Source organism: Dipodomys spectabilis, unplaced genomic scaffold, assembly GCF_019054845.1.
Source record: "Dipodomys spectabilis isolate Male_0828 unplaced genomic scaffold, ASM1905484v1 ptg000039l, whole genome shotgun sequence".
In the NCBI taxonomy this organism is placed as follows: domain Eukaryota; kingdom Metazoa; phylum Chordata; class Mammalia; order Rodentia; family Heteromyidae; genus Dipodomys; species Dipodomys spectabilis.
Window position 1 is genome coordinate 13800337 of NW_024870716.1, and position 9418 is coordinate 13809754.

At 40.5% G+C, this 9418-nt stretch overlaps 1 pseudogene; it reads left to right on the plus strand.

Moving 5' to 3' along the window:
• The first annotated feature begins 1164 nt into the window (after positions 1 to 1164).
• On the plus strand, positions 1165 to 1958 carry LOC122106240 (annotated as a pseudogene).
• Positions 1959 to 9418: the final 7460 nt, after the last annotated feature.

Genomic DNA, 9418 nt, shown 5'->3' on the forward strand with positions numbered 1-9418 from the left:
ATGAGAACTGAATCCTGCCATCTCTAGCGCACTCAGGCGGTAAAATCATGTAACTCCAAGTTCTTTTCTGATTCTGTCTCAATCTCCAATTTCACTTGGTAAATTACACAGATCTGAATATTCTCACATACTTTAGTGTCCCTGATTCAATTTCTGCATAAACTTCCCAAAATGCTAACAGAACTGAGGTAGTTCAATTTTTTTTTTTGTCGGTCATGCGCCTTGAACTCTGGGCCTGGTGCTGTCCCTCAGCTCTTCAGCTTAATGTGAGTACTCTACCTCTTGAGCCACAGTGCCACTTCAGTTTTCTGAATGGTTTATTGGAGATAAGAGTCTCATGGACTTTTCTGCCTGAGCTGGTTTTGAACTGTGATTCTCAGATCTCAGCCTCCTGAGTAGCTAGGATTACAGGTGTGAGCCACCAGCACCTGGCCTAGTTCAACATTTAAAATATGTGAAAAGTCAGCTAGTAAAGTACTAATTAGTAGTACATTTAGTGTAATGGAATTAGGTTAATTTGTTTTCCTCTCACATCTTGCCTTTCAACCAACCATATTCTAATTCTCTAGACGAATTCTTACCTTGAAATTATGTTGTGTGACAGAAGAGATATTTATTTTTTAGTTTAGTTTTAATTTTTTTGGCTGGTCGTGGGGCTGAACTCTGGTCCTGGGGGCTGTCCCTGAGCTCCTTTTGCTCAAGGCTAGCACTTTATCACTTGAGCCACAGTGCTACTTCCATCTTTCTCTGTGATTAATTGGACATAAGCATCTCACAGTTTCCTGCCTGGGATGGCTTCAAATCTTGATCTTCAGAAATCAGCTTCCTTAGTAGCTAGAATTACAGGTGTGAGCCACTGGCACCTGGCTAGACTGTTATATCTTAATTTGCTTTTTGTGTGATAAACTTATAAGAAGGTTGCTTTGAAGTATACAAGTATTATATATAAGGATATAGATGCTATAGAATGTGTACATTTTGAGAGTAATTTATCTATCCATGTTGCAATTATTTGGGATTCATAAAAGAAGACTGCTTTGCAGGATGATTGATGCATGCATATAATCCCACTGACTCAGGAAACTGAGACAGAGAAATTGTGGTTTGAGGCCAGTCCAGGAAAAGTTAGGGAGATTCTATCTCAAAAAGATAATGTTAGGAGGTATGGTTCCGGTGAGAGACACCGGGCCCGAGGACACCAGGATAGCAGTATATCCACCTGATCATCCAACTCCTTCCCTAAGACATGCAAAACTTAGAAGACCAATAGTCATGGATATCATAGAAAAAAATTGAATCACTTAGAAAAGAAAAGGCCTTAAATATAAATGGAACAATCCTGCTTGGAACAACAGCTAGCAACTCTGGAATATCAGCAAACTTGGTCTTCAGAAGCTGCTTGAAAGTCAATTATGATACTTTGAAGACATATTCATCATTGGTTATGCTTCCATTTTTATCTTCAGTAGTTACTTACAAGCTCCTTGTAACTGATGCTTTGTGTTCAGGATGCAAGGAAAACTGCATCCTGAGAAGTTTGCTGGTTAATGCAGTATGTGGCATACTACCCCCCAGAGCTTTGACTTTTTCTGAAAATGGATGTCTGGCAGTCAAGTACCATACTGTTCCATGCCACCAAAAGGAAGAGCTTTACTTTACTGGGTGCTTCTTTGTCAAAAAGAAATTAAACTAATGGTAAGTCCTATGATCTTTCAGACATGCTTTGGACTATTTAATAGTCTATGACATTATGCAGTATATGAAAGCACACTTAAAAACTATATGTAAAGATTAACCAAACAATGGATGGAGGCTAACTCAGTAGACTGATTTTTTTTTCATGATGAAGATGTAGCCATTGCTGAAAGAATGAAAAGTAATTCCTGTTTCTGTTCTGTTTGCCTGGTCTATGTCAGATACTTGACAAGTATGTAATAACTGAATAAATGTTATTATAAAAAAAAGATAATATTAGAAGCTGGGAAGGTGGCTCAGTGGTAGAGCGCTTGCCTTGCATGCATGAGGCCCTGGGTTTGATTCCTCAGCACCACATAAGCAAAAAGAAAAAAGCCGGAAAGTGGCACTGTGGCTCAAGTGGAAGAGCGCTAGCCTTGAGCTGAAGAGCTGAGGGACAGCGCCCAGGCCCAGAGTTCAGGCCCCAGGACCGCAAAAAAAAAAAAAAAAAAAAAAGATAATATTAGCTAAAGGACAGGAAACTTGGCTCAAGTAGTAAAGTGCTCAACTAACCAGTGCAAAGCCACTAGTCCAAACCCTCACACTGCATATAAAAAAGAATTCATAGAAGAGAAATGAATATTCTCTTGCCAACTTTATGTCTAAGAGGAAAGGACTCATGCAGAGGCTGGAAGGGCATCAACATAGCCATGTGTGCTGTAGGCTGTCCGCTGTGGTCTATGTTCTTTGTCTATCTCTCCTAGAAAGCAAGTGACCACAAAGCATATTACTATTCCTTAATTTTAAGAATGTTCCTGGGTTGGCTGTGGAGTCCAGTGTTAGAGCACTAGCACAGGCTGTGCAAGGCACGAGCTACAATTCCCTTCCAAGCACCACATACACTGATAAAAGTTCTTGCTGGGCTGGGTGCCATAGACTAACTGCTATAACCCTAGCTACTCAACAGAATGAAATCTGAGGATTACAGTTTGAAGCAAGTATCAGCAGGAAAGTTCCTAAGACTCTTATCACCAATTAGCCACCACCAATCTAGCAGTGGAGTTATGGCTCAAGTGTTAGAGTGTTTGCCTTGAACACAAAACCTAAGGGACAGTGCCCAGGCCCTGAGTTCTTCCCCATGACCGGCATACACATAAAAAGTTCTTCCTGTTTATATCTAATTAATATATATTCATAAAACCCATCAGAAAACACCTCAAAGCATATTTGTGTATTCTTACTTTTGATGGCCAGGACAAGAGAAGGTTCGATATAAATTCTACAGAGGAGCCTAGGGGCCTCATTCTGCCTCAGTTCCCCTGTAAGGAGCAGGGTAATGACATGAGTTGAAGTTAAAGAAATCAGTAAACAAATGAATGGAAAAACAAATGAACCCAAAAATTTACAATATGGACACATGTTAAAAGTCAACATCTAGGGGCTGGGAAGGTGGCTCAGTGGTAGAGCGCTTGCCTTGCATGCCTGAGGTCCTGGGTTCGATTCCTCAGCACCACATAAGCAAAAAGAAAAAAGCCGGAAGTGGCGCTGTGGCTCAAGTGGTAGAGTGCTTGCTTTGAGCTGAAGAGCTGAGGGACAGCGCCTAGGCCCAGAGTTCAGGCCCCACGACCAGACTCAAAAAATAAAAAATAAAAAAAAATAAAAAATAAAAGTCAACATCTAGCTCATGCCTCTAATCCCAGCTATTCAGGAGGCTGAGAGCTGAGGATCCTGGTTTGAAGCCAGCTTGAGCAGAAAACTCCATGAGACTCTTATCTCCAATAAACTACCCCAAAAAGACCATAGTGGTGCTATGGCTCAAGAGGTACAGTGCTGCCCTTGAGCAAAAGAAACTCAGGGACAGCACCCATGCCTAGATTTCAATCTCCAGGACAAGCCAAAAAAAAAAAAGCAAACAAGAAGAGTCAACATCTTCATATAAAGTTCTACATGAATTGTATGAAGAAATGAAACAACAAGTCGTTACGTAGAAAAACAAACTTTAGGGGCTGGGAAGGTGGCTCAGTGGTAGAGCGCTTGCCTTGCATGCATGAGGCCCTGAGTTCGATTCCTTAGCACCACATAACCAGAAAAAAAAAAGCCGGAAGTGGTGCTATGGCTCAAGTGGTAGAGTGCTAGCCTTGAGCTGAAGAGCTGAGGGACAGCGCTCAGCCCATAGTTCAGGCCCATGACCGGACCCCAAAAAACAAAAAGAAATAAGAAAAACGAATTTTACAACTTTGGGGGGGGGTGAGGATGGGGGAGGGAATATGGGAAGGAATGGTAAGGGGAAACAAAGGAGAGGCAACAATCCTTGATAAGAAATGTACTCATTATCTTGCCTATGTAATTGTAACCCCTCTCTATAGTATTTTCACAATAAAAATAAATAAATAAATAAGGTGATGTTAGGGAAATGAACCCTAAGATATGTGTTCAAATGTTTTTTTTTCTTTCATGTGATTGTTTCTAACAGATTTATAAGATTATTTCTTTGTTGTTTGTATGTCCCTCCCCCAGTTTAACCCCTGCTTTCACTGTATTTGATGTCGGTATAATTTGTGGAGGGGAAGGGGAAAAACAAATCGTTTAAATAGGGATACAGGTGGACCCATTGCAACAATGAGATGTACAAGTCGTTATGTCGAAAATGAACTTTACAACTTTGGTGGGGGGGGAGGCGGGGAGGATTGCGTGGGGGGGGGGCGGAGGGAGGAATGGAAGGGATATGAAGGGGAATCAAAGGAGGAGGCTACAATGCTTGATAAGAAATGTACTCTTTATCTTGCCCATGTAGTTGTAACCCCTCTGTAAGGTAGTCTCACAATAATAAAAAAAAAAAAGAAACGAAGTTGACAGAGATGTATTCATTAGCTTACTTATGTAACTGAAACCCCTCTATACACAACCCTGACAATTAAAAAAATAAAGAAAGAATACTGAAGTCAGAATCAAAGCTGCATTTTCATTAATGATATTTTTGTTCTGTACAACTGAGATTTGGGGTCTGTTTGAACTGTATTGCTATCTTTGTATTACATAGAATAATACATGTTTGCTTTCAAATGCTTAATATAACTTGGATTATCTACCTGGAAATTTCATATTTTGTATTTCTTACTTGCATATGAGGCATGATGCAAAGAAGGAATCTTGAAGGAGTCAGCATTGAACTTAAGCCCTAAAATATGAAAAAGAGGAAAATGGAAAATATACATGATCTGAATCAATGGTGGAGGCAAGAGGCAGGAGGTATGGGTACATTATCAGTGAAGAGGAGGTGAGGTGGTCTGAGGGAGGATGGACCGACCGCAGTGAAGTTTGAGCATTCTTGGTGGGTTGGTGTGTGTGTGTGTGTGTGTGTGTGTGTGTGTGTGTGTGTGTGTGTGTGTGCGTGTGTGTGTGTGTGTGTGTGTGTGTGTGCGCGCCTACACAGCACAGTTGTTTCATTTCCCATGTGTAAATGGATGTATTCATATCTGTCTCAGCATCTGACTTATTTCACTAGTAGAATGTCTTCCAGGTTCAGAAATGCTGTTGATAATGGCAGGATTTCCTTGGGATCTATCACAGAAAATGATTCCTCTCTGTGGGTGTGTATATATTTATACATGCATAGAAGGTGATATATTTGATATAGGTATTCTGTACATGTTACATGATATATAATAATGCAAATATAGGGCTGGGAAGGTGGCTCAGTGGTAGAGCGCTTGCCTTGCATGCTCGAGGCCCTGGGTTCAATTCCTCAGCACCACATAAGCAAAAAGTAAAAAGCCGGAAGTGGTGCTGTGGCTCAAGTGGTAGAGCGCTAGCCTTGAGCTGAAGAGCTGAGGGACAGCACCCAGGCCCAGAGTTCAGGCCCCACAACCGGACCAAAAATAAAAAAATAAAAAAAAATGCAAATATAAACAAACATAGTTTTAGTGATTTATGTGTATCATGTACATATCTATATATATGAATATACGTATGTGTGTATAATTTTCTTTAATCACACATATATTAGCAGATACACTGATTCCATGCCTTGGATATTGTAAACAATAAAGCAATTAGTATTAAAGTACAGGTTGCTCTTCCATATAGTAAGGGCCTTGTGTTTTTTGCCTGGAGCTAGCCTTGCATCCTGAGTAGCTGGGAATACATATAAAAGTGACCATGGCCAGATTTATTTTTAAAAAGTTTTTTAGTATCAGTCCTTGGACCTCTGTTGAGGGTCTGGGTGCTGTGTCTGGAGCTTTTTTTTCTCAAGGAAGGTGCTCTATCAAGTGAACCACAAGTACATTTCTGGCTTTTTTTTTTTCGGTAGTTAAGTATAGTATCAAGGATTTTCCTGCCTGGACTGGCTTTGACACATGATCATCACATGTCAGCCTCCTAAGTAGCTAGGATTACAAGCATGAACCAATGGCACCTGGATTCGTTTGTTCATATTATTAATGGAGATCACAGTCGTGCTTAGTTCATAGCAGGTTACAAGCACAAACATGCATCTTTTTTTTATAAAGTCCTAAGGAGAGAGCTTGGCATATGGTTACAGTTATTCCCAATGATGCACATATTGGACTGAATTATATAAATGAAATCTCATCAGTATCCCTTAGGAAATGATTGGTTTGGGATATGTTGTTGAAAAAGGAAGCACAAAGTCTGAATACAAAGTCTTTGGGGTGAGAAAGATCAGTGTCTGATGAATAATATTTACTCAATATAAACTTGTGGAATAATTGGCAGAATAATTGACTGATAAATGAAGGATTAGCAGATGAAAAAAGAGTCACATATCAAAGATAACCTTTCTTTTTTTGGTACTTTTTCATTTCTAAAATGCTAGACGGTACGATGCCTCTCCTGTCTTGCCTATGGTTTCTACCATTTCGTGAAGCTGGAAGCTGCATGGAAGAGGGTTGGTCCAAAGAGCTAAATCACGGTCCCAGTTCCTTAACAATTTCAAGGTGTCCCTAAATCTTCACAAAGAAGGTTAATGTAAGAAGAATGGGACTTGAGAGGAAACAGAACTATGGTAACCTGAGTCGTGGCCTTAGCCATGAGAGGATGGAAAGCAGGGGTCCTGGAGACCTAGGACTTCATGCTGTCTGCAAGCGTCCTTCCTCTTCTCCTTTACCTTCTCAGGGGAATTTCCATTTCCCAGGGAACTCTGAAACCTGTGTCCATTGAAGTTTTCTTTATAATGAGATGGAAAATTGTGGTTTGTCAGTACCTAAGTCTCTCTCTCTCTGGATGTCTGTGTGTGTGTGTGTGTGTGTGTGTGTGTGTGTGTGTGTGTGTGTGTGTGTGTGTGTGTGTGTGTGTGTGTGTGTGTGTGTGTGTTGCCTGCTTGCTAAGACAGAGTTTCACTACATAGACCAGGCTGGTCCCAAGTTCTTGAACTTCCCTGCCTCAACCTCTGAAATATTGGCATGACAGTTGTGTACAACCATACCAGGCTGATAATGAACATTTTGACATTGTCGTATTGCTCCCAACTGTACTGACCAATCACTGATTCTCATCACCTGTGATTTCCCCCAGCACAAAGGTACTTTAGTTCTGCTGGAAAACCCACTCAGCAAGGAATAATATCCATTTTACCTTCATGAGCATCAACTTCAGATGAGTTCTTAAGACCATTTTAGTCATCTCAATGACACTCTATTTCTTTACCTCATTCAGTCCCATTCTCTACAATTAGTGTCTCAAGCTTTCTCTTCTATCTGAACAGCACAACACACATTAGAGTTGCAGGTCTTTTTTCTGAAACAAATATGAACAACCGCAACAGAAAACTCTCCTTCCCATGTTTCTGTACCTCTCAATATCCCCACATAACCATTAGTCTCAGTTAAATTCAGAACTGGGGTTGTCCCATAAATATAAAGTGTTAGGTTAATGCTGGGTAATAGTGGCTCACAATGTAATCCTAGCTACTCAGAAGGCTGAGACCTCAGGATCTCTGAACAAAAACAGCACAGGCAGACAAACAGAAAAGATTCTCATTTTTATTTTACCAGCAAAAGCTGGAGGTGGAAATATGGTTCAAGTGGTAAAGTGACAGTTTTGAGCAAAAAGTCCAAGTAAAAGGAAAGGGCCTTGACTTCAAGAACCAGAATAGGGATGTGTGTTGGTGCACATACACATGCATGTACACACACGCACACACAGAATCCACACAGGCACACACACACACACACACACACACACTTTTGCCAGGCACCAGTGGCTCAGCCTCTAATTCTAGCTACTCAAGAGGCTGAGATCAGACAATCAGTGTGAAGCTAGCCTGGACACGAAAGGCTGTGAGACTCTTATCTCCCAGTAACCACCCAAAAACTGGAAGTGGAGCTGTGGCTCATGTGGCAAAGCACTAGTTTGGCCAAAAACAATTAGAAATAGCACTTAAAACATTATTACTTGCTTAATACATAAAAAAAAAATATATATGTATATATATATATAATCAAGTAGTTATACAAATTGGACATGTCAGTTTCCTACTTGCTTGAATGTGTTTAAATGTTCAGCATTCCGTTTTTAAAATAAGGAGCTGTGGAGGAGCTGGCTAAGGTCTCTTCATTTTTGAATGGCTGATTTCACACAGGTACCTAGTAGGAGCTACTTTGCATGTCTAGTGTGATTAGGTGAGTAGCACTGTATCTTATTATGTCGCCCTCTGGTGGCTATTCATAAAAAGCACAGCAAAGAATCCCAATTCCTCCACAGAAATGTCATTTAGAGAAGCCAAAGGGCCAGGAATGAAAGACAGTAAATGAGCTAGACAGTGAGAGGAAAATTAAAAGAGGGTGCAGGGGCAGACTGCAGGAAATACATAGATTAGTGGCTCACGCCTTTAATTCTAGCTACTCAAGAGGCTAAGAACTGAGGATTCTGGTGTGAAGTCAGTTCAGGCAGGAAAGTCTATGAGTCGCTTCAGTAAACTACCAAAAAGCTGTGAATAAAGTTGTGGAGCACTAGCCATGGGCCAGAAAAGTTCAGGAACAGTGCCCAGCTCACTCTGAGTTCAAAGCCTAGGACCAATGGAAAACCCAAACTACTGACAGTATTTTCTGAGCAGGTTGTGGGCAGTGAGCTTTCATGTATTTGCCCACTTAATCTTCATAAAAACTCCATACAGCTACTATCCTATGCAGATACAAATACTAAGGGATAAAGTACAAAATAATGTGCAAATAATATAGTTAAAACCATCCATGAAGGATTTTATTCCAAAGTTAATTCCCTTTTAATACCAGGTTATAAGTAAAGTTGGGAACTTGAAGACAGGTTGGAATGAAGTTGTCCTTTATTCCTTATTGGGTTGCAACCTATGGCTGGATCAAGAACTGGACAAGCAGAGCATGGTGATGTGACAAGGCTGCCACTCTACCGCACACCTGTCCACCTACTTATGGTTCTTGTGGAACTGGAAGGGAGGATTTTGCCGATGACTTCTAGTTTTGTAGCTCACTCTTTCTAGAATGCATTAACTCAAATGTGTGGAGGGGGAAAACCTGGAAATATGGTTACAGTTTTTCCTAAAGAAGTCATCTTTGTAGCCTGAGTTCTGCAATACATACCATCTACCTCTAACAATTCTTTGTCACCTTGAGTAGAGAAAGATAGTTGCTTTATTTCTTCCCATTTTCCTTTATTTCAGGGCCTGCCTGCAATAGTGTATCTATATCTAAAGGCTATGGATGGGCTATGTTTGATAAAGTATTACTCTAGTTTTAGGCAATACATCAAA